Source organism: Schistocerca nitens, chromosome 2 (assembly GCF_023898315.1).
Source record: "Schistocerca nitens isolate TAMUIC-IGC-003100 chromosome 2, iqSchNite1.1, whole genome shotgun sequence".
Classification (NCBI taxonomy): domain Eukaryota; kingdom Metazoa; phylum Arthropoda; class Insecta; order Orthoptera; family Acrididae; genus Schistocerca; species Schistocerca nitens.
The window spans coordinates 669888159-669913034 of NC_064615.1; positions in this window are offsets into that span (position 1 = coordinate 669888159).

The window sequence follows — 24876 nt, forward strand, 5'->3', positions numbered from 1 at the left end:
TCGGGTTCGTTGCTGATTAAAACTACTTCAGCTGCCCAATCTGCGGCCCTTCGTGCCTGTACCCATCTTGGCACAATTCCTGTGTCTATTACCCCTCACCAGTCTCTAAATATGGTCCAAGGTGTGATTTTCCACAGGGACCTCATCCTTCAAACTGATGAGGAACTTCGGGACAATCTCGCACGGCGGGGTGTTCACTTTGTTCGGCGTGTTCAGAAGGGTCCTAAAGATAACCGTATTGATACTGGTGCCTTTATCCTGGCCTTTGAAGGGGATACCCTTCCTGAGAAAGTTAAGATTATGGTCTATCGCTGTGATGTGAAGCCGTACATCCCACCTCCTATGCGGTGTTTTAAGTGCTTGCGTTTTGGCCACATGTCTTCTCGCTGTTCCCAGGACCCTCTCTGTGGTGACTGTGGACGTCCACTCCATGAGGGGAGTCCCTGTGTTCCCCCTCCTGTATGTGTAAATTGTCGTGGTAGTCATTCTCCACGTTCACCAGATTGCCCAGTTTATAAGAAAGAAAAAAAGATCCAAGAGTATAAGTCCCTCGATCGTTTAAGCTACACAGAGGCCCGTAAGAAATATGCACGACTGCACCCTGTGTCTATGACGTCAAGTTACGCCTTGGTTACATCTTCCCCCCTTCCCCCCCCCTTCCTTACCCCCATCCCGGACCCCACTCCTCCCCCCCTCCCCTGCGGCTCCCACACCTTCTCCTCTGGGTGCTGCTCCCCCTCCCCAGCCGGAGAAGTGCCCCACTCCTTCGGCGTCTGCCGGTCAAGGGCGCCTCTCCCGGGATGCCCCTTCCCGGCACCTTCCAGGTCAAAGGTCTGCTGCCGCGCGGCGACCGCGAGAGCCGCGGTCTGTCGGCCCCCAGGTCGCCCGGTCTCTTTCTGTTCCTGATCTTGCTGCAGCTGGCTCCTTTATGCCACACAGCCCTCCTCGATCTCAGCCTGAAAAGAAGAAGAAACATAAGTCCCGGGACAAAGAGCCTCTGGTGTCACCGGAGGTCCCTTCCCCGACTTCCCAACTGGATTCTGACCTGTCGTTTATGGATGTCGCCCCCTCCTTGTCTGTGACGGGTGGGGACCCGGCAGTATGACTGGATTTAGCGTGTTCAGCCCTCATTTAAACCATCGTTCTGTGGTTCTCCAATGGAATTGTAATGGCTACTATCGACACCTTCCGGAATTGAAATCCCTTCTTTCGTCCTACTCTGCAGCTTGTGTGGTTCTCCAGGAATCACATTTTACTGATGCTCACTCACCGACCCTCCGTGGGTTCCATGTTTTCTGTCGCAATCGGGTCGGACCCTTGCGGGCTTCTGGTGGCGTTTGTACGTTGGTCCGTACCGACATTGCTTGCACGTGGATTCCTCTCCAAACTACATTGGAAGCGGTTGCTGTTAGGGTCCACTTAGACTCTGCAGTCACCGTTTGCAATCTTTATCTCCCTCCTGACAGGGCTCTTACACCTGCTGCCTTAACCACCCTTCTTCAGCAACTTCCTCCTCCCTTCCTCCTCCTTGGGGATTTTAATGCTCATCATCCTTTGTGGGGCAGTGCCTTTCCATCTAGACGAGGTCTTCTTATAGACCAATTTATTGCAGACCACGACCTGTGCCTTCTTAATGATGGCTCCCCTACTCATTTCAGTGCTGGTCATGGTACCTTTTCTGCCATTGATCTTTCTCTTTCTTCTCCCTCTCTCCTCCCTTCATTACACTGGTCGCCACACGACGACCTTTGTGATAGTGACCATTTCCCGTTGATTCTCACGCTCCCTTCGCGCTCCCCGATGGACAGGTTACCTCGTTGGTCTTTCCACCGCGCCGATTGGCCTCTATACACTGCACAGGTAGAGTTTTCTCCCTCTTTGTCGGGTTGTATTGATGACGTCCTACGTGACGTGTCTGACGCGATTGTTCGCGCTGCTAACGTTGCTGTCCCGCGCTCATCTGGACTATTTCGTCACCGGCAAGTCCCGTGGTGGAGTCCGGCCATTGCCATTGCCATCCGTGATCGCCGTCGAGCTTTGCAACACTTCAAGAGGCACCCATCCGTAGCCAGCCTTACTACTTTTAAACGCCTTCGCGCTAAAGCCCGTTATTTAATCAAACAGAGCAAGCGGATATGTTGGGAACGATTCGTTTCTTCCCTTGGTTCCACTGTCCCTCTGTCGCGGGTATGGGCTACACTTCGTTCTCTCCAAGGTTGCCATCGGCAGTCCACCCTACCAGGCCTTCACCTCCCAGATGGCATTTGTACGGACCCATTAGTTATCGCCGAACATCTTGCGACCCATTTTGCAGTGGCATCGGCGTCAGCCTCCTATCCCGCTGCTTTCCTTCATCACAAACAGCAGGCTGAAGCTCTCACCTTATGTTTCACCACTTGTGAGTCAGAATCTTATAACGCACCTTTTACTGAATGGGAATTTCTTTCTGCTCTATCTTCTTCTCATGATACGGCCCCTGGCCCAGATTCCATTCATAACCAACTGCTTCAACATCTCAGTGCTCCACAACGGCAACATCTTCTTCGGGTGTTTAACCGTATCTGGCTCCAGGGTGACTTCCCTTCTCAGTGGAGGGATAGCATTGTGGTTCCTGTCCTTAAGCCTGGTAAGAACCCCCTATCTGTTGACAGCTATCGGCCAATTAGTTTGACCAATGTTGTTTGTAAGTTACTTGAACGGATGGTAGCCCGTCGGCTCACTTGGGTCCTCGAATCTCGGGATCTATTGTCCCCTTACCAGTGTGGCTTTCGAGAGGGACGATCTCCAATCGATCATTTACTTCGCTTGGAATCCGCAGTTCGGCAGGCTTTTTCCCAGCGCCGCCATTTGGTTGCAGTGTTTTTTGACCTTCGCAAGGCCTATGACACGGCCTGGCGCTATCACATCTTACTAACCCTTCATCAGTGGGGTCTTCGGGGCCCACTCCCGAATTTTATCCGCCAGTTCCTGATCCATCGGTCATTCAGAGTTAGAGTTGGTACTGCTTTTAGTTCTCCACGGACCCAGGAGACGGGCATCCCACAGGGTTCTGTCTTGAGCGTCCTTCTTTTCCTCATTGCTATCAATGGACTTGTGGCCTCTGTCGGTCCCTTGGTCGCCCCTGCCCTGTATGTGGATGATTTCTGCATTTGGGTTAGTTCCTCCTCGATGGCATCTGCAGAACGGCAGCTCCAGGTGGCTATACGGCGTGCCTCTGCATGGACCCTCTCACACGGGTTTCAATTCTCTCCTTTAAAATCGCGGGTGGTCCACTTCTGTCGCCGTACTACGGTCCACCCTGATCCAGAGCTCTATCTCGCTGCACAACGATTGCCTGTGGTTTCACAGTTTCGTTTCCTGGGTCTTCTTTTCGACAACAAGCTCACTTGGTTGCCCCATATCAGACTCCTGAAGGTAGGATGTTTACGTAAACTCAATGTCCTTCGCTTCCTTGCCCACTCCTCTTGGGGTGCGGACCGTTCTCTCCTCCTCCGTCTTTATCGTGCTCTAGTTCTGTCTCGTTTGGACTATGGTTGTCAAGTTTATGGTTCAGCTGCTCCTTCCACACTGCACGTGCTGGATCCAGTCCACCATCGTGGTATCCGTTTGGCCACCGGTGCCTTCCCCACTAGCCCTGTTGATAGTCTCCTGGTTGAAGCTGGGATCCCACCCCTTTCTGTTCGGCGGTCCCAGCTTCTGGTGTCTTATGCCCTCACTATCCGTTCTTCTCCCTCTCATCCTTCCTATTCTATCCTGTTCCCAGACCATGGACGTCGCCCACCCGACTCCCGCCCTCGGGCGGGTTTACCGGTTGGGCTGCGCCTTGCGTCTCTTTACCGTGATTTTCAACTTCCTTCTTTGTCCTGTCTTCCTCGCTCCCTCCCCTCCACCCCTCCTTGGTTAGTTCCTCGGCCTCGAATTCGGATGGATCTCCGCCGCGGTCCGAAAGATTCCATCCCCCCGGTGGTGTTTCGTTCCTTTTTCCGCAAAATTTTATGGGAGTTTCGGGATGCTGTTGTTTTTTACACTGATGGCTCTAAATCTGCTGATCATGTTGGGTATGCCTTCACGTCCTCTGTTGGAACGGAAAATCATCTGCTGCCACCTACATGTGGGGTGTTTACTGCGGAATTGATGGCAATTTCCCGGGCCCTTACCTTTATTAAACAATCCCAACACAACCGCGTTTTGTTATGTACGGACTCGATGAGTGGCCTTCTTGCTATTGACCGGTGTTTTTCGCGCCATCCCTTGGTCTCTGCCATCCATGACCATCTCGCTGATATTCACCGTGCTGCTTGTTCCATTGACTTCCTATGGGTCCCTGGCCATGTGGGTATCCCGGGAAATGAGCTCGCTGATCGTTTGGCTGGGGGAGCAGTTACTTACCCCCCGTTTCCTGTAACCCCTCCTGCAGCGGATTTACGGCTTCACATCAAATCCCACTTCGCGCAGTCATGGGCCAATTCTTGGGAGGCTACTCCACTGTCTAATAAACTTCGTGCAATTAAGGTGACACCAGGCCCATGGCGTTCTTCCTTTCGCCTCTCCCGAAAGGACTCGACCACACTGTGTCGTCTCCGCATTGGTCATACCAGGCTGACCCATGGTTTCCTTTTGCGTGATGAGCCACCCCCGCTATGTGGTTGTGGAGCCTTCCAGTCAGTGGCCCACATTTTGGTTGAATGCCCCCTTCTTTTGGCTCTGCTTACTAAGTACAGACTCCCCCACACTTTACCTTTGATGTTGGCTGACGATTCCCGGATGGTCTCTCTGGTTCTCGGTTTCCTCCGGGAGAGTGGTTTTTATTCTCAGTTTTAAGGTTTTTAATCTCTCTGGTGTTGGGGCAGGGCGGTGAGTGTTTGGGTGTCTCCCACTGTCGGCAGTGTTTAGAGATTCCCGATTCACCTCCCTGACCGGAATCCTCTTTTCTTTCCCTTTTACTCTTTTTACCCTTTTTTAAGGCTTGGTTAGTCTTTTTATTCCCATACGTATTTTCTGCATTATAGCAGTTATACCTTTTAAGTCACAGGTGGTCTTGCCTATGCTGCTTCAGCATAGTGTTGGGTTCGTTCTCTTGCCGACTTCCCTCATTTGTTTTTACCAATGACAACGTGACTGCCCTTTACGTTTTTTCCCTTTTTCCGTTTTATTGTTCTGACTTTACTGAGATGTCCCGTTAGCAGAATGGAGTATATTTGAAACAAGGGACTGATGACCTCGCTGTTTGGTCCCTTAAACCTCAAACAACCAACCAACCAATCCTCCATTACCCACTCTGGTCGTTCGGTGGTCTTTATTTGGACGCCAGGTCACGTTGGCATCCCGGGGAACGAACGTGTCGACAGACTGGCCAATGGGGCGATCGACGCCCCAGCTTTGGAGATCGGCCTCACGGCTCGCGAGCAGCAGCTGGTGTTGCGCCGTAAGGTGCTTGGGATGTGGACTGCTGAGTGGCGTGGCATGACTTCCCCGAATAAACTGCGGGCAGTTAAGGAGACGACCGATGTGTGGCGCTCCTCCCTGCGGGCTTCTCGAAGGGACTCTGTTATCCTGTGTCGGCTCCCCATTGGCCATACATACCTGACGCACGGCCATCTTTTGCATCAGGAGGATCCCCCCCTGTGTCGGTGTGGGTCCCGGCTGACGGTCGCCTACATTTTATTGGAGTGTCCCCGACTGCGCACCCTCCGGCAGACTTTTAATCTCCCGGGCACTTTGCCTTTGATTTTATGCGATGATGCCTCCATGGCTGACAATGTTTTAAATTTTATCCGTGGTAGTCCTTTTTATGGTTCCATTTAGGGAGGTCCTGCACCTTTCCCTTTCTGTGTGTCTTGTCCTCGTGTCTCTCATATGTGGTTGCAGCTTTTAGTGTGTCGTCGGATGGTTGACTTCTTCCCTTTTTTTTGTTCTCGTGGTCAGTCAACCAGTTTCCGGCCATCTTCTTTTCTTCTGTTTCTTTCTGTCTGGTGTTTGTCTGTACTCTTCTTGTCTGTAGTGTTCGTGGCTGCATTTGTGTTCCTTTAGTGCCTGGGGAGTCTCCTTCCCCTTGGGGTTTTACCTGCTTCGTGACTATGTCTCACCTGTTTTTTTTTGGAATGGGGGACTGATGACCTTAGCTGTAAAAGTCCCCCTTAAATATCCCAACAACCACCTCCTACCCACCGGGTTGCTCTTGTGCCACCTACCTGGTAGCGTCTGCATCTACGTCCTTAACTCTGTTCACAGCGAGTCTGTCCCCCTACAAACACATTTAGAGGCTGTTGCTGTTCGGGTGTGGACGCCACAGGCTGTTACCGTCTGCAGTCTTTACCTTCCACCAGATGATGATGTTGCGCAGCATGTCCTGGCTACGCTGAGAGCCCAATTGCCGCCACCTTTCGTGTTACTGGGCGACTTAAACGCCCATAACCCTCTGCGGGGTGGGTCGGTGGCGACAGGTCGAGGCGCCACCATTGAGCATTTATTGGCGCAGCTCGATCTTTTGCTTTTAAATGATGGTTCCTTCACACACTTCGGCTTGGCGCATGGCACGTACTCCGTCATCGACCTTTCGATCTTCAACCCTAGCCTCTTACTGTCTGTCCATTGGAGAGTGCATGACGACCTGTGTGGTAGTGACCACTACCCGATCTTTGTCACTGCCACAGTGTCACTCTTCTGGGCGCCCCAGCAGATGTGCTATGAATAAGGCTGACTGGGACTTGTTTTCCTCCACTGCCGCTATTGAGCCTCTCTCTAATGCCGGCATTGATGTGGTGGTTCACTCCGTCACCACCGTCATCGTTAATGCCACAGAATCTTCCATTCCCCGTTCTTCTGGCTCCCCTAGGAGGAGGACTGTGCCGTGGTGGTCGCCTGAGATCGCTGAGGCGATCAAAGATCGTCGGCGGGCGCTACAGCGTCACAAGCGACATCCTTGCATTGAACACCTCATCACCTTCAAACGGCTGCGTGCGCGGGACCGTTGCCTTATCCGCCATTGCAAGCAGGAGTGCTGGGAGCGGTATGTGTCCACCATTGGCCTCCATGTGTCTCCATTGCAGGTGTGGGCCAAGATCCGACGCCTCTATGGCTATCGGACCCTTGTCAGCGTGCCTGCGCTCTCACTGAATGGAGCAGTTTGTACAGACTTCGACGAAATTGGTAACAGCTTGGCAGAGCATTTTGCTATGAGTTCCGCTTCTTCCAATTACCCACTGGCCTTCCGCTCCATTAAAGAACGGATCGAACGTCGGAGCCTTTCTTTTCGCACCCACCATCCTGAATCTTACAATTTTCCATTCAGTGCGTGGGAATTTTGCTGTGCCCTCGCCGCTTGCCCTGATACCGCTCCTGGGCCAGATGGCATCCACTATCAGATGCTGAAACACCTTTCAGTCGACTGACAGCGACGGCTCCTCGACCTTTACAACCGCATTTGGGTCGGGGGTGAGTTTCCGTCACAATGGCGGGAAAGTATTGTTATTCCCATTCTGAAACCTGGGAAGAACCCTTTGGCGGTGGACAGCTACCGTCCCATTAGCCTCACCAACGTTCTTTGCAAGTTGCTTGAACGGATGGTGAGCCGGCGGTTGAACTGGGTATTGGAATCACGGGGCCTTCTGGCTCCGTCTCAGGGTGAGTTCAGTAAAGGTCGCTCCGCCACCGACGATCTGGTGAGCCTGGAGTCGGCCATCCATACTGCCGTTGCCCGCCGTCAGCACCTGGTCACTGTCTTTTTCGACATGCGGTAGGCGTACGATACGACATGGCGTCATCACATCCTTTCTACACTTCATGGATGGGGTCTTCGGGGCCCTCTGCCGATTTTTATCCGCAATTTTCTGTCGTATCGTACCTTTCGCGTGCAAGTCGCGGCCTCTCACAGTTCCTCCCGAGTCCAGGAGAATGGGGTACCACAGAGATCTGTCCTCAGTGTCTGCCTGCTTTTAATCGCAATAAACCGGCTCGCTGCAGCGGTGGGAAATGCTGTCTCCGCTTCCCTGTATGCTGACGACTTCTGCCTTTACTACAGCTCTATTGGCATTGCAGCTGCTGAACGTCAGCTACAGGGCGCAATCCGCAAGGCGCAGTCTTGGGCTGTAGCGTGTTGTTTTCAGTTTTCGGCTGCCAAGTCCTGCGTTATGCATTTCTGTCGGCGCCGAACTTTCCATCCTTAGCCGCGGCTTTATCTTGACGGCGAACTTCTTGCCGTGGTGGAGACCCACAGGTTTTTGGGTGTACTTTTTGATGCCCAGTTGACTTGGCTGCCTGATATTCGGCAGCTGAAAGAGGCATGTTGGCGTCATCTAAATGCTCTGAGATGCTTGAGCCACACCAGTTGGGGCGCCGACCTATCTACCCTGTTATGGCTCTACCAGGCGTTAATCCAGTCCCGTCTGGATTATGGGAGCCTGGCTTATGGCTCAGCATCACCTTCTGCGGTGCGGGTGCTGGACCCAATCTTACACAGCGGAATACGACTGGCCACTGGTGCCTTCCGGACCAGCCCTGTGGACAGCTTACTAGTGGAGGCAGGTGTCCCTCCCCTGCGGTTACGGCGCCAAAGTTTGCTGGCCGCTTATGCTGCCCATGTTTTAAGCTTGCCCGGACATCCAAACTATCGTCTCCTGTTCCCGCGATCGGTCGTCCATCTGCCAGAACGTCGGCCCCGGTCTGGTTGTACAATCGCAGGTCGCGTCAAAGAGCTTCTCTCCGGGCTACGGGTTTTCCCTGGTCCACCTCCTTTCCGGGCACCGCAGCGTACACCCCCATGGTGTGTTCCTCGCCCTTGCCTTCGGTTCGACTTGGCACAGGGCTCGAAGGACTCAGTCCCTCCTGAGGCCTTCCGCCGCCGATTTTATTCCATCCTGGCCACGTATCAGGGCTCTGGCATTGTTTACACCGACGGTTCGATTGTTGCTGGTCGTGTCGGGTATGCGCTAACTCTAGGGGACCATTCCGAACAACGTTCCTTGCCGGATGGCTGCAGCGTTTACACTGCTGAGCTGGTCGCCATCTTTCGTGCCCTAGAGTATATCCGCTCCTGCTCAGGTGAGTCCTTCGTTATCTGTAGCGATTCCCTGAGCGGTTTACGAGCTCTCGACCAGTGTTTCCCCTCGTTCTCGTCTGGTGATGGCTATCCATGAGTCCCTGCATACTCTTGCCCGTTGCGGCCGCTCTGTGGTCTTTGTGTGGACCCCCAGTCATGTTGGTATCCCGGGCAATGGACATGTTGACTGCCTGGCGAAAGAGGCCACCAGTCAACCATCTCTGGATGTTGGCCTCCCAGAGACTGATTTGAAGGCAGTCTTACGCCGCAAAGTTTTCGATTTATGGCACACTGAATGGCGCAACCTGCCCATGCCAAACTAACTCCGTCGTATCAAGGAGACGACGACCGTGTCGCAGTCATCTATGCGAGCCAACCGCAGGACTCAGTCGTCCTTTGTCGGCTCCGCATTGGCCGCACCCGACTGACGCACAGTTACTTACTGTGTCGTGACGATCCACCTCTTTGTCGTTGTGTGGTGTCCTTGACGGTGGTCCATATTCTGTTGGAGTGGCCCTTTTAACTGTGCTCAGGCAGACTTTTGCGCTGCCTGATACGCTCCCTGCGCTTTTAACTGACAACTCTGCCATAGCGGACTTAGTTTTGCGTTTTATTCGGGCAGGGGGATTTTATCGCTTAATGTGTGTGTGTTTTTGTGTTGATTCTGGCCTATGGCCTACGGTTTTAGTCTGATTTTTTAATGTGTATCTCTGTAGTTGGCTTTTCCTTTTTTGTTTCTATGGTCGGCCAACCACCGTCACCCTCTGTGTGATTTTAGTTCTTGTCTGGTCTTCGTCTAAGTTTCTCTTGTTCTGTGTCGTCTGTCTTCCCGTCTGTTGATAGTTTTGATTCTCTGTGAGTGTTTTTAGTATTTGGAAAAAGGGACCGATGACCGTAGCAGTCTGGTCCCTTTAATCCCACAAACCAACCAACCAACCAAAGACTGCACGAGTCCGAGTAGCTACCATAGTGTTGCCCTCACTAGTTGCATGGGAAAGACCTTGGAGCGGATGGTCAACCGCCGCTTTGTCTGGATGTTAGAATCTAGCAACTCCTTAGTCGCTTTCAGTGTGGGTTCGGGAGGTTTCGTTCCACCTTAGATAACCTTGCCCTCCTGGAGGCGGCTATACAACAAGCTTTCCTCCGCCGTCATCACCTTCTAGGTGTATTTTTCGACATCGAGAAGGCCTACGATACCACTTGGAGGCGTCTCATCCTGGAGCAACTTCACGAATGGGGTTTTCGTGGTTGCCTTCCTGTTTTTATTCAGTCTTTCCTCTCGCCACGATATTTTATATACCGAATTGGCGACGTCCTGTCTGATCGCTTCGACCCCCCTGCGGGTTCGGGGGTAAGAATAGGCCTGCGGTATTCCTGCCTGTCGTAAGAGGCGACTAAAAGGAGTCTCAACTGTTTCGGCCTTTAATGTGAAGGCCCCCATTGGGGTTTGACCTCCGTTTTTCCAAATTCAACAGAAGTACGAGCCTTTTAGGGAAGGACACCTCACGTGGTGCACCATGAGTCCTCTGTGCCCTAAGACCTTGGCACACGTTATCGTCTTGGCGTCGTAACTGCACCCTCCATCCCTCATTTTGGGCATTCACACCTGATGGATTGTGTAAGTTACGCCCTTCGTGCGTCACCATCTGCACCCACAATCACTATGGACTACCCAGGGCACCCAAAATCCAGCACGGTAGCCAGCCTGTTGTGGTGGGGTCGTCATGTACCCTCTAGGTTGTAGCCCCCTGACAACACAGGAATCGTACTGCCGATGCCTGAGCTGACACCTCCCCACGTAAGCAAAGGAGTAGATGCCCGTCTCTCTGGGGCATCAGGACTCCCGGCAACGGCCATCCTGCCAGGTGGCCTTTGCTGTGGCTGGGTGGCGCCCGTGGGGAGAGCCTCTGGTCGGAGTGGGTGGCATCGGGGCGGATGCCCCGCAATGAAGCGGGTTAAGTCTCAATCCGGTGGTCGCACGACCACCAACGTCTCTAAGCGTGGTAAGGTGGAATTTAACGCTGTGACATATAACCTGAAATCGTTCCCTTCCCTAGCCACACCATGGGAGAAACGTAGGGCTGCAGACAGACAGGAGCCGTATTCGCCACGATACCTTGTATGCAGCAGAACTGATGGGGATTCGTTTTTGGGGACTAAGCCTCTTTTCTTTGTGCACAATCTCGAAGATAAGTTTGGGGAAGTGGCGTCTCTTTCCAAAATGAGAAGCGGGGCCATTCTGATACAAGCAGCTTCATCTGCACAGTCCCAGGCATTACTCGCCTGTGAGAAGCTCGGTGACATCCCCGTTACTGTCACTCCCCATAAGTCCTTAAATTTGGTCCAGGGGATTATTTTTCATAAAGATCTTCTGCTACAGTCTGATGACGAGCTACGTGAGAACCTGGCACGACGAGGTGTACTCTTTGTCCGTCGTGTCTTTAGGGGGCCGAATGATAATAGGGTCGCTACCGGTGCTTTCATCCTGGCCTTTGAGGGTGACTGCTTGCCTGAGAAAGTCAAGGTCATGGTCTACCGGTGCGATGTCAAGCCCTATGTCCCGCCGCCTATGCGATGCTTCCAGTGCTGGAAATTCGGACACATGTCCTCCAGGTGCACTGCCAGCCCCACGTGTCGTGATCGTGGACGACCTCCGCATCCTAATGCTCCATGTGCTCCGCCTCCCACCTGTGTTAACTGTGGGGAGCATCATTCTCCCTGCTCACCAGACTGTGCAGTCTATCAACGAGAGCGGAAGATACAAGAAATTAAGACCTTGGACCGTTTAACTTACCAAGAGGCAAAGAAGAAGCTAGAACGACTGAACCCCACACCTATGTTGAGGAGTTATGCTACAGTCACACTGCCGCCACCAGCTCCTGCACAGACTCCCTTCTCTGTTGGCCCACAGTGAACTCAAGTCACGTCTGCCCCACCGCTGGGACAGGCCACTCTCTCTTCCACTGCTCCCAAAACACCGTTTGGGAGCAGTGCGCCCCAAGCAACCGGGGACGTCAGTCCCCACCTCTCAGCCGGAGCGGCGACAGCCCTCTCCGGCTCCTCAGCCAGGGAACCGACAGCTCTCTCCGGCTGCTCAGCCGGAGACGCAACAGCCTCCTCCGGCCTCACTTGTTCAGAAGGGATCCCTTGGGGGAGTCCCTTCCAAGGACTTCTCCAGTGTCTCACAAGACACTAGCCAGTGGCTGAAGAAGCCACCAGCTGCTGGTCGAAGGCCTTCACGCTCTTCCTCTGTTCCTGATAATGCATCAGGAAAGCCCTCCCAGCATGCCAACCCTCCTACCAAAGACAAGAGAGAGAAGAGGAAGCAATCCAAGAAGATAAGGACCCACTGGTTCCCGCACCAACGCTTCCTGTCAGCTCAGCCTCTGAGGATGAGGACGAGCTCTTTGCATCCCCTGATGACCTGGATCTCGCCGTCTCCTCAGAAACGATGGCCGTAGCGACGTCCGTCACTGTCGGTGGCAGCATGTGACCCTGCGAAGTAATTTGCCTTTTCAGTGCCTGAATGCCCTTACAGGACACGCTTTGTTCAATCCTCCAGTGCCATCTCCCTGAGCTACGACAGCTTCTAAGCATGACACCTGCTTTATGCATTGCCCTCCTGGAAACCTGGTTCCCGGCAATGCGGACACCTGTCCTCCGTGGATACAGGGGTTATTACTGTAACCGTAGCACATACAATAGCGTGTCAGGTGGAGCCTGCGTGTATGTCCTTACCTCTGTATATAGTGCTCCTGTGCCCCTTCAAACATCATTGGAAGCTGTGGCTGTCCGCGTAAGGACTACCCAGGACATAACCGTCTGCAGTGTCTATCTCCCTCTGGTCTCTCTGGTTCTCGGTTTCCTCCGGGAGAGTGGTTTTTATTCTCAGTTTTAAGGTTTTTAATCTCTCTGGTGTTGGGGCAGGGCGGTGAGTGTTTGGGTGTCTCCCACTGTAGGCAGTGTTCAGAGATTCCCGATTCACCTCCCTGACCGGAATCCTCTTTTCTTCCCCTTTTACTCTTTTTTAACCCTTTTTTTAAGGCTTGGTTAGTCTTTCTATTCCCATACGTATTTTCTGCATTATAGCAGTTGTACCTTTTAAGTCACAGGTGGTCTTGCCTATGCTGCTTCAGCATTGTGTTGGGTTCGTTCTCTTCCCGACTTCCCTCATTTGTTTTTTACCATTGACAACGTGACTGCCCTTTTACGTTTTTCCCTTTTTCCGTTTTATTCTGACTTTTCTGAGATGTCCCGTTAGCAGAATGGAGTATATTTGAAACAAGGGACTGATGACCTTGCTGTTTGGTGCCTTAAACCTCAAACAACCAACCAACCAACGTCTATCTCCCTCCAGGTGGTACAGACTCCCTGACCGAATTGGCTGGCCCCCAGGGGCTCAGCATTCATTTGCTGGGTACGGGCTTGGCGACCCCGGGGTTCCTGAGCTGGGGACTGGTAAGCGCCACCAGTCTCCTGTCACCGTAAGCTCTGAGCATACTTCAGCGACCACCGTGCGGCGCGGCGGTGGAACGTTGTGTGTCTCAGGGAATGGGGATCTTGGCTTGACCGCCCGGATCGCGAGGATGGAATCAACCACTATAAAAAGAACCTCAATCTCAAGGTGTGCTGCGCGCCGATGGGATGCATGGCTGTTGAGGTGGAACAGTCGTTAGCGGGCAACCTCTGGGGAGCCTGCTGCACCTCAGTTGTATAAGGCTTACCTAGGCACGCGGGGCTCTGTCTAGGTGGACTCCTAGTTCCCTAGCTGCTCGTGGGACCGAGATGGAACCCTCGAAGTTTTCTTCTTCTCCTCCCAGCGGAAAGGGTGGGCCGCTGGTAGGTTGTAACACCCAATCTCACAAGAGGGCTCGTGTAGCCAGTCCTCCTGATTCAAGTAGTAGTAACAGAGCGTATGCTGCTTCGCAGAAAGTGTTTCTTATAATTAAAAGAAAAGATGGGAGTTTCGAAAAAGTTTCGCCATTTTACATCCAGAAAGGCTTAGAAGGTATTGCTGGCACATTAAAATCTGTACAGCGCTTGCGAAATGGCACCTTGTTGGATGAAACATCTAGCTTCCATCAAGTCCAGAACCTTCAGAAGGCACAATTTCTTGTGGAGTTTGCGATTGAGACTGAATTTCACACCACCTTGAACTACAGCAAGGGTGTTGTGACTTGCAGAGATCTCGTTGACATTCCCCAAGACGAACTGAAGGCTGAATGGTCCCGGGAGGGAATTGTCGACGTGCAACACATTATGAAACGGGTGGATGGTGCTCTAATGAAATCTGACTCGTTTATCCTTACGTTTAACAGTACCAAATTGCCCGAGTATGTGAAGGCAGGTTTCCTACGTCTCAGTGTACGGCGTTATTACCCCAACCCCATGCGGTGTTTTAAATGCCAACACTTTGGACACACTACTCTCGGCTGCAAAGGGGAAGCCACTTGCGGGAACTGTGGTAAAGCCGCCCATGAGGGAGTTGGTTGCTCCTCTCCTCCCAAGTGTGTCAACTGCTCTGGGGATCACCCTGTGTGGAGTAGGGAATGTAGAGTTTTCCTTGAGGAACGGAAGATCCACGAACTTAAAACCACCAAACGCATCCCGTACGGTGAGGCAAAGAAAATTTACAAGTACCTGCAGCCGCCCACGTTCGCTGCTTCGTTTTCTTCCGTTCTCAAACAGCCAGTCTTGAAAACTAATGCCGCTACACAAACGGAGGTTGCTACTGTCAGCACTAGCACCTGCGTTTGTCAATGTACGTGTGCTGCTGCTGTTCCTGTGAAGCCTGCTGCTCCTCCCCGGCCTTTTGACCAGGCCGTGGTAGCTGACGTCATGGAACTTCCTGCCCCTTCCCAGAGCCAGTCTTGTGCAATGCCCAGCGCTGCTACACCCCCTACTGCTTCTGAGGTTTCGGCTCCGCTGCCACCTCAGGCCAGAAAATCGAAGCCCAAGCCAAAGGTGAAGACTCGCCCGCTAAAGGAGACTGAAGTTCTACAGTCTGCTGATGTTGATGTCATTCTCTCTGACGTCTCTCTCGACTGCTCTTCAGAGGCGATGGAGGTTGATATCAGACTGGGGCAATCATCTCGCCCCAAAACTGAGCCTCCGCCTGTTGTGGGCTCTCCTCCCCGACAGAAAGTGAGAATGAAGGTACTCCCACCCTGATAGATGGCTCCCATTATACAGTGGAACATGAATGGATTCCGGGCACATGTGGAGGAACTGCACCTCCTAGCACGGCAACGCCCCCTGTGCTTGTGTTTACAGGAAACACATCTAAAACCATCTGATGCTCCTGTACTCAGGGGCTATACGTTGTATCGCAAAGATGACCTGACTGGAGAAAGGGCCAAAGGCAGAGTCGCCGTGTTTGTCAATAATGACCACCACTCCTCTGCTCTCCCCCTGGATACTGATCTGCAAGCAGTTGCAGTTGAAATTAATTCCCGTCGAAGGCTTGCTGTTTGCTTCCTTTATTTACCCCCTCTGGATGCAGTGAACTTAGAGGCTCTCACAGATGTTATCGACCAACTCCTCCACCCCTTTCTTCTCCTGGGAGACTTCAATGCCCATCATGTCCTGTGGGGCTCCACTTTTCTTTGCACTCGAGGTCCAATTTTGGAGAGCCTCCTAACATCTAAGGTGTTGTGCATCCTCAACACAGGTACTCCAACTCATTTCTCGGCCGCTACTGGGTCGTTCTCAGCCATTAACCTATCTTTCTGCTCTCCAGCCTTCACCGACTCTGTTCACTGGGGGGTCATTGACGACCTTCATTCCAGCGATCACTTCCCCATCCGCATTCATCTCCTGGATGGTGTACTGCTGGAGCAGAGGCCGACATCGTGGATGATTGGCAGGGCTAACTGGCCTCTGTTCACTCGGTTGGCTGTCTTTGAACGCCACAACAGCGTACAGGAATGGGTGGATCACATCACACTTGTGATCCATTATGCTGCTGACCTGTCGATACCACAGTCTTCTGGTCCTCCTAAGCGGCGCCTTGTGCCTTGGTGGACGGAAGAGTACCGTTCAGCCATCCGGGACAGACTCGTGGCTCTTCGCCGATTTAAATGCCGCCCAACAGCGGTCAATCTTACCGCCTTTCGAATCGCGAGAGCCAGGGCACGCCGAATCATTAAAGAGAGCACGAAAAGGTCATGGCAGGAGGTCCTGGACTCCATCAACCGTTCCACTTGTTCCACAAAAGTTTGGGAAGCCATCCGGAGGATTTCCGGTAAATGCAGCCGTTTACGAATAGCTGCAGTCCTGAACCAGGGATACATCCAAACGACACCCAGAGCCATTGCTCAGACGCTGGCAGAGCATTTTGCACAAAGTACTGCCACTGCAACCCAGGATTCAGCGTTTCGTCGCTACCGTGCGACTGTCGAAAGAGTGAACTTGGACTTTCGGTCGAACAGTTCTGAGGCCTACAACTCCCCTTTCTCCATGTGGGAACTTGAATCGGCACTTACTGCGACTTCGGACACTGCACCAGGTTATGACCGCATCCGGTACTACATGTTGCGACATCTGCCAGCGGCGTCAAAGGAAATCCTCCTTGAATGTTTTAATCTCATATGGCAGACAGGAGTGTTTCCTACCTCGTGGAGGGAGGCAATCCTTATCCCTCTCCTCAAACCAGGAAAGGACCGCACATGTCCCAGTAGTTATCGTAGTATCGCCTTGACAAGCTGTGTCGGAAAGACCCTGGAACGGATGGTTAACTGTCGTCTGGTCTGGCTGCTAGAGACCAGACAGCTCCTTAGCCGCTTTCAGTGTGGATTCCGAAAATTTCGGTCCACGGTCGACAATCTGACCCTCCTGGAGGCGGCTATTCAGCAGGCTTTCCTCCGTCAGCATCACTGTATCGGTATCTTCTTTGATATCAGTAAGGCATATGATACTACTTGGAGACACTGTATTCTTGCACAACTGCATCAATGGGGCTTTCGTGGCCGCCTCTCCATTTTCATTCGGTCTTTCCTGTCTCAGCGGTTTTTTCGGACCCGCGTTGGTAACACACTGTCTGGTCGCTTTGAGCAAGAGAACGGTGTCCCCCAGGGCGGTGTTTCAAGCGTTACCCTCTTTGCCATAGCCATCAACAGTATAACGTCTACAGTGAGGAGTCCAGTACAGTGCTCCTTGTTTGTGGACGACTTTGCTGTTTTCTGTTCCTCCTCCAGTGTTGCAACCGTGAGCCGTCAGTTACAGCTAACAGTGCGGCGGTTAGAGGAGTGGGCTGCAAAGACGGGTTTTCGGTTTTCTGCCGATAACGGTATTTGTGTTCATTTTAATCGTTCTCGTCGTCTTTTTACGTTGCCTGCCTTGCATATGGGAATGCTGTCCTACATTTTAGAGACGCAGTGCGGTTTCTGGGCCTCATTTTTGACTCCAGGTTGTCATGGTTGCCACACCTACGTGACTTGAAAGCCAGATCCCTGAAGGCACTGAACATAAAGTGCCTCAGCCACAGGTCTGTGAGAGTGTCTACACTGATGGTTCCCTGGTTGATGGTCGCACTGCCTACGCTTTTGCTCACGATGCCCATGTTGAACAGCGCTCCTTGCCGGCTGGCTGCAGTATTTTTACTGCAGAGCTGGTGGCCATATTGCGCGCTCTTGAGCATATGCGTTCCTGCTCAGGTACGTCCGTCGTCATCTGTAGTGACTCCCTGAGCAGCCTCCAGGCCGTCGACCGCTGCTATGCCTCTTCTCCTCTGGTGTCCTCTATTCGGGAGTCTGTTTCCACCATTACCCGCTCTGGTCGTTCGGTGGTTTTTGTTTGGACGCCAGGCCACGTTGGCATCCCGGGGAACGAACGTGTTGACAGCCTGGCCAAAGGGGCGATCGACGCCCCGGCTTTGGAGATCGGCCTCACGGCTCGCGACCAGCAGCTGGTGTTGCGCCGTAAGGTGATTGGGATGTGGGTTGATGAGTGGCGTGGCCTCACATCCCCGAATAAGCTGCGGGCTGTTAAGGAGACGACCGATGTGTGGCGGTCCTCCTTGCGGGTCTCTCGCAAGGAGTCTGTAGTCCTGTGCCGGCTGCGCATTGGGCACACATGGATGACGCACGGCCACCTATTGCGGCGTGAGGACCCACCTTTATGTCGCTGCGGCTCCGTTTTGACAGTGGTCCACATTTTATTAGACTGTCCACTTTTAGTTGTGCTCAGGCAGTCGTTCCCACTGCCTGACTCGCTCCCTGCCCTTTTAACGGATGACTCTGCTATGGCTGACTTAGTTTTACGTTTTATTCGGGCAGGGTTTTTTTATCATTTACTCTGAGTGTTTCTGTTTTGATTGTTTTGTGTTGATTCTGGCCTTTGGCCTCCGGTTTTGAATTCAGTTTTTAATGTGTTTTCGGTGGTTGGCTTTCCCTTTTTTTTTTGTTCCTATGGTCGGCCAACCACCGTCGCACTCCGTGTGCTTTGATTTTGTTTTGTCTGGTCCTTGTCTACGTTTCTTTCGTTCTGTGTCGTCTGTCTCCTATTCTGTTGAACATATTTTATTCTCTGTGGGTAATTTTAGTATTTTGGAAAAGGGACCAATGACCTCTGCAGTTTGTTCCCTTTCATCCTTAAACCAACCAACCAACACAGGGATCGCTCTACTCATGCCTGCGCCGTTCACTCCCCACGTATGCCAAGGAGTAGATGCCCATCTCCTTGGGGCATCAGGACTCCCGGCAATGGCCGTCCTGCCAGGTGGCTATTGCTGCGGCTGGGTGGCGCCCGTGGGGAGGGCCCTTGGTCGGAGTAGGTGGCATCAGGGTGGATGACCCGCAATGAAGCGTGGTACATCATCTCTCGCTGGCGGCCAGCCGCCAGCAGTCTCTAAGCGTTCTCGGGCTCAATTTAATGCTGAAAAGTACAATCCGAAAACGTTCCCCTCTCTGGCCACGCCGTGGGAGGAACGTAAATCTCAGGATGGCAGTAGCAAATATTCGCCCAGATTCTTAGTTTGTACGAGAGCTGATGGGGAGTCTTTTCTCTCCACAAAGCCTCAGTTCTTCGTCGAGCATTTAGAGGACAAGTTTGGGGAGGTGGAGGGTTTGTCAAAAATGCGCTCTGGATCGGTCCTGATACAAACGGCATCCTCTGCCCAGTCACGGGGGTTACTTGCTTGTGACAAGTTGGGGAATGTTGCTGTTACGATCACACCGCATAAGAGTTTAAATATGGTCCAGGGTGTTACTTTCCATAGGGACCTCCTTTTGCAGTCTGATGACGAGCTGCGCGCCAACTTAGAACGTAGAGGTGTTCATTTCGTCCGGCGCGTTCATCGGGGTCCGAGGGACAATCAGGTTGCTACCAGTGCCTTCATCTTGGCCTTCGAGGGTGATACGTTACCGGAAAAGGTCAAGGTGATGGTCTACCGATGTGACGTCAAGCCCTATATCCCTCCCCCGATGCGGTGCTTCAAGTGCTGGAAGTTCGGCCATATGTCTTCCCGCTGCACTTCCAGCCTCACATGTCGAGATTGCGGACGCCCATCTCATCCCGATACTCCATGTGCCCCGCCTCCCATCTGCGTCAACTGCGGGGAGCACCATTCACCTTGCTCGCCAGACTGCAGCATATTCCAGAAAGAGCGCAAAATCATGGAATATGAGACCCTAGACCGACTGACTTATACTGAGGCCAAAAGGAAATACGACCGATTACATCCAGTGAGAATGACATCTTCCTATGCCGCTGCTACAACACCTATGCTCGCCCCATCAGTTTCGCGTCTTCCGGCCGGATCGCTGAGTGGTACAACTCCTCCTGCCCCCTTGCCAGCGGGGGGCTCTACCCACCGGGTTGCTCCTGCGCCACCTACCTCAGGGGCAACACCATCCCCCCCATCAGGGACGTCCATCCCTGCTTCTAAGCTGGAGAAGTGTCCAACTTCTTCGGCTTCTCACGCTCGCAAGGGGTCCCTTGGGTCCCTCCCTTCCCAGGTTTCCACCAGCGGGAAGGCTGACGACAGACAGTGGCGTAAGTGCCCACAATCAGCTGGTCGAAGGGCTTCACGATCCTCTTCAGTCCCGGAGACTAAATCGGTGAAGCCCTCCCAGCCAGTTAAACCCAAGGAGCAGCGCGAGAAACCAAAGAAGAAGAGCTCTAAGCCCAAGGAACTCGCGGTGGCAGCCACCCCACCGCAACCTTCCAGCTCTGCGTCTGAGGACGAGGTGGAGATTCTGGCGTCCGCTGAGGACCTCGATCTCGCCGGTCCCTCAGACGCCATGAATAGCACTAGCGCGGGTGCTCAGCCGGAGGCAGCAGGTGACCCGGCGGCGTAATCTGCCTTCCCAGTCCCGTCACGCCTTTCCCAGCCATGGCCAATACCATCCTGCAGTGGAACTGCAGCGGTTTCTTCCACCATCTAGCTGAGCTCCGCCACCTTCTCAGCCTTCACCCTTTCTTCTGCATTGCTCTCCAGGAAACTTGGTTTCCAGCAATGCGAACCCCCGCCCTCCGGGGCTATCGGGTTTATTATAAGAATCGAGCAGCTTATGAAAGGGTGTCTGGTGGCGTCTGCATATATGTCCTTCACACTCTGCACAGCGAGTCTGTCTGTCTCTCCAGACGCCTTTAGAGGCTGTCGCTGTACGCGTGTGGACGCCACAGGCTGTTACCGTCTGCAGTCTTTACATTCCACCGGATGGTGATGTCTCGCAGCATGTCCTGGCTGCACTGGTCGCCCGATTGCCGCCACCTTTCTTGCTATTGGGCGACTTCAACGCTCATAGCCCTCTGTGGGGTGGGTCAGTGGCAACAGGTCGAGGCGCCATCGTTGAGCATTTATTGTCGCAGCTCGATCTCTCGCTGTTAAATGATGGTGCCTTCACACACTTAAGTGTGGCGCATGGCACCTACTCCGCCATTGACCTTTCAATCTGTAGCCCTCGCCTCTTACCGTCTGTCCAATGGAGTGTGCATGACGACCTGTGTGGTAGTGACCACTTTCCGATCTGTCACTACCACAGCGTCACTCTTCTGGGCGCCCTAGCAGATGGGCTATGAATAAGGCTGACTGGGACTTGTTCTGCTCCACTGCCGCTTTTGAGCCTCTCTCTAGTGATGACATTGATGCGGTGGTTCAATCGGTCACCACCGGCATCGTTACTGCCGCCGAATCTGCCATTCCCCGTTCTTCTGGGTCCCCTCGGCGGAAGGTTGTGCCTTGGTGGTCGCCTGAGATCGCTGAAGCGATTAAAGATCGCCGGCGGGCGCTCCAGCGTCACAAGCGACATCCCTCCATGGACCACCTTATCGCCTTCAAACGGCTGCGTGCGCGGGCCCGCCTCCTTATCCGCCAAGGCAAGGAGGAGTGCTGGGAGCGGTATGTGTCCACCATTGGCCTCCATGTCACTCCATCGCAGGTCTGGGCCAAGATTCGACGTGTCTACGGCTATCGGCCACCTGTCAGCGTCCCTGCGCTCTCACTGAATGGAGTAGTTTGTACTGACTCCGACGTCATTGCAAATCGCTTAGCAGAGCATTTTGCTATGAGTTCCGCTTCTGCGAATTACCCCCAGGCCTTCCGCTCCATTAAAGAGCGGATGGAACGTCGGAGCCTTTCGTTTCGCACCAACCACCCAGAATCTTACAATGCTCCATTTAGTGAGTGGGAATTTCGCAGTGCCCTAGCTGCTTGCCCTGATACCGCTCCTGGGCCAGATGGCATCCACTGTCAGATGCTGAAACACCTTTCAGTGGACTGCCAGCGGCGCCTTCTCGCTCTTTACAACCGTCTTTGCGTCGAGGGGGAGTTTCCGTCGCAATGGCGGGAAGGCATTGTCATCCTCGTTTTGAAACCTGGAAAGACCCCTCTGGAGGTGGACAGCTACCGTCCCATTAGCCTCACCAACGATCTTTGCAAGTTGCTTGAACGGATGGTGAGCCGGCGCTTGAATTGGGTACTGGAGTCTCGGGGCCTTCTGGCTCCGTCTCAGGGTGGGTTCCGTAAAGGCCGCTCCGCAACCGACGATCTGGTGAGCCTGGAGTCGGCCATCCGTACTGCCTTTGCCCGCCGTCAGCACCTGGTCGCTGTCTTTTTCGACATGCGGAAGGCGTACGATACGACATGGCGTCATCACATCCTTTCTACGCTTCATGGATGGGGTCTTCGTGGTCCTCTGCCGATTTTTATCCGCAATTTTCTGTCGTGTCGTACCTTCCGCATGCAAGTCGCGGCCTCGTATAGTTCCTCCCACGTCGAGGAGAACGGTGTGCCACAGGGTTCTGTTTTAAGTGTCTGTCTGGTTTTAATAGCAATTAACGGGCTTGCTGCGGCCGTGGGAAATTCTGTCTCCGCTTCCCTGTATGCTGACGACTTCTGCCTTTACTACAGCTCTACTGGCATTGCAGCTGTTGAACGTCAGCTACAGGGCGCTATCCGTAAGGCGCAGTCTTGGGCTGTAGCGCATGGGTTTCAATTTTCGGCAGCCAAGACCAGCGTTATGCATTTCTGCCGGCGACGAACAGTCCATCCTGAGCCGCAGCTTTATCTTGCCGACGAACTCCTTGCAGTGGTTGAGACGCACGGGTTTTTGGGGGTCGTTTTTGATGCTCGGTTGACTTGGCTGCCTCATATTCGGCAGCTCAAACAGGCGTGTTGGCGGCATCTCAATGCACTGCGATGTTTGAGCCACACCCGCTGGGGCGCCGACCGCTCTACCCTGTTACGGCTCTACCAGGCGTTAATCCAGTCCCGTCTGGATTATGGGTGCCTGGCATATGGCTCAGCATCCCCGTCTGCGTTGCGGGTGCTGGACCCAATTCTCCACAGCGGGATACGCCTTGCCACTGGTGCTTTCCACACCAGCCCTGTGGACAGCGTCCTAGTGGAGGCAGGTGTCCCTCCACTGCGGTTCCGACGCCAACAATTACTGGCTGCTTATGCTGCCCATGTTTTTAGCTCGCCCGGGCGTCCAAATTCCCGTGTCCTGTTCCCGCAGTCAGTCGTCCATCTGCCAGAACGTCGGCCCCGGTCGGGTTGTTTGATCGCCGTACGCGTCAAGGAGCTTCTCTCCGGGCTTGGGTTTGTCCCTGTTCCATCTCCTTTCCGGGCACCTCTGCGTACACCCCCGTGGTGCGTTCCTCGCCCTTGCCTTCGGCTAGACTTGGCACAGGGCTCGAAGGACTCAGTCCCTCCAGAGGCCTTCTGCCGCCGCTTTTATTCCATCCTGGCCACGTATCAGGGCTCTGGCATTGTTTACACCGACGGCTCGATGGTTGCTGGTCGAGTCGGTTATACGCTCACTCTAGGGGACCATTCCGAACAACGTTCCTTGGCAGCTGGCTGCAGCGTTTACACTGCGGAGCTGGTCGCCATCTTTCGAGCCCTAGAGTATATCCGCTCCTGCTCAGGTGAGTCCTACGTTATCTGTAGCGATTCCCTGAGCAGTTTACGAGCTCTCGACCAGTGTTTCCCTCGTTCCAGTCTGGTGATGGCTGTCCATGAGTCCCTGCATACTCTTGCGCGTTGCGGCCGCTCTGCGGTCTTCGTGTGGACCCCAGGGCATGTTGGTATCCCCGGCAATGAGAATGTTGACCGGCTGGCGAAAGAGGCGACTAGTGCACCATCTCTGGACGTTGGCCTCCCGGAGACAGATTTGCGAGCATTCCTACGCCGCAAAATTCTGGACCTTTGGGACACTGAATGGCGCGCCCTGCCTTCACGCAACAAACTTCGGGCCATCAAGGGGGCTACCGGTGTGTGGCGCTCCTCCTTGCGGGTCTCTCGCAAGGAGTGTGTTGTCCTCTGCCGGCTGCGCATTGGGCACACTCGGCTTACGCACGGCCACTTATTGCGCCGTGAGGACGCACCCCTCTGTCGCTGCGGCTCCGTTTTATCTGTGGTCCATATTTTATTGGAGTGTCCGCTTTTAGCTGTGCTCAGGCAGTCGTTCGCACTGCCTGACACGCACCCTGCCCTTTTATCTGATGACTCTGTTATGGCTGGCTTAGTTTTACGTTTTAGTCGGGCAGGGGGTTTTTATCATTTAATCTAAGTGTTTCTGTTTTATCTTGTTGTTTTGTGTTGATTCTGGCCTTTGGCCTCCGGTTTTAAACTGATTTTTTTAATGTGTTTTAAGTGGTTGGCTTTTCCTTTTTTATTTCTATGGTCGGCCAACCACCATCACACTCTGTGTAATTTTAGTTCGTTTTGTCTGGTCTTTGTCTCAGTTTCTCTTGTTCTGTGTTGTCTGTGCTCTATTCTGTTTCTCGTTTTTATTCTCTGTGGGTGTTTTTAGTACTTGGGAAAAGGGACCGATGACCGTAGCAGTCTGGTCCCTTTAATCCCACAAACCAACCAACCAATCTAAGCGATCGAGGCCTAACCTCAACGGCAGGAAATACGAACCACGATCATTTCCCTCCCTGGCCACTCCATGGGAGGAACGTATGGCAAAAGAATGCAGTGGAGACTATTCACCCCGGTTCCTTGTGTGTACGCGAGTTGATGGGGAATCGTGTATGTCAACCAAGCCCCAGTTTTTTGTGGAGAATTTAGAGGACAAGTTCGGGGAGGTGGAGGGCTTGTCCAAGCTGCGCTCTGGTTCTGTGCTCATCCAAACGGCATCCTCTGCCCAGTCACGGAGGTTGCTCAATTGTGACAAGTTGGGGGATGTTTCAGTTAGCATCACGCCGCATAAGAGTCTCAACATGGTCCAGGGTATTATATTCCACAGGGATCTTCTTCTGCAGTCCGACGATGAATTACGCGCCAACCTCGAACGACGAGGTGTTCACTTCGTCCGGCGCGTCCATCGGGGTCCGAGGGATAATCAGGTAGCCACCGGTGCCTTCATCTTGGCCTTTGAGGGTGATGTATT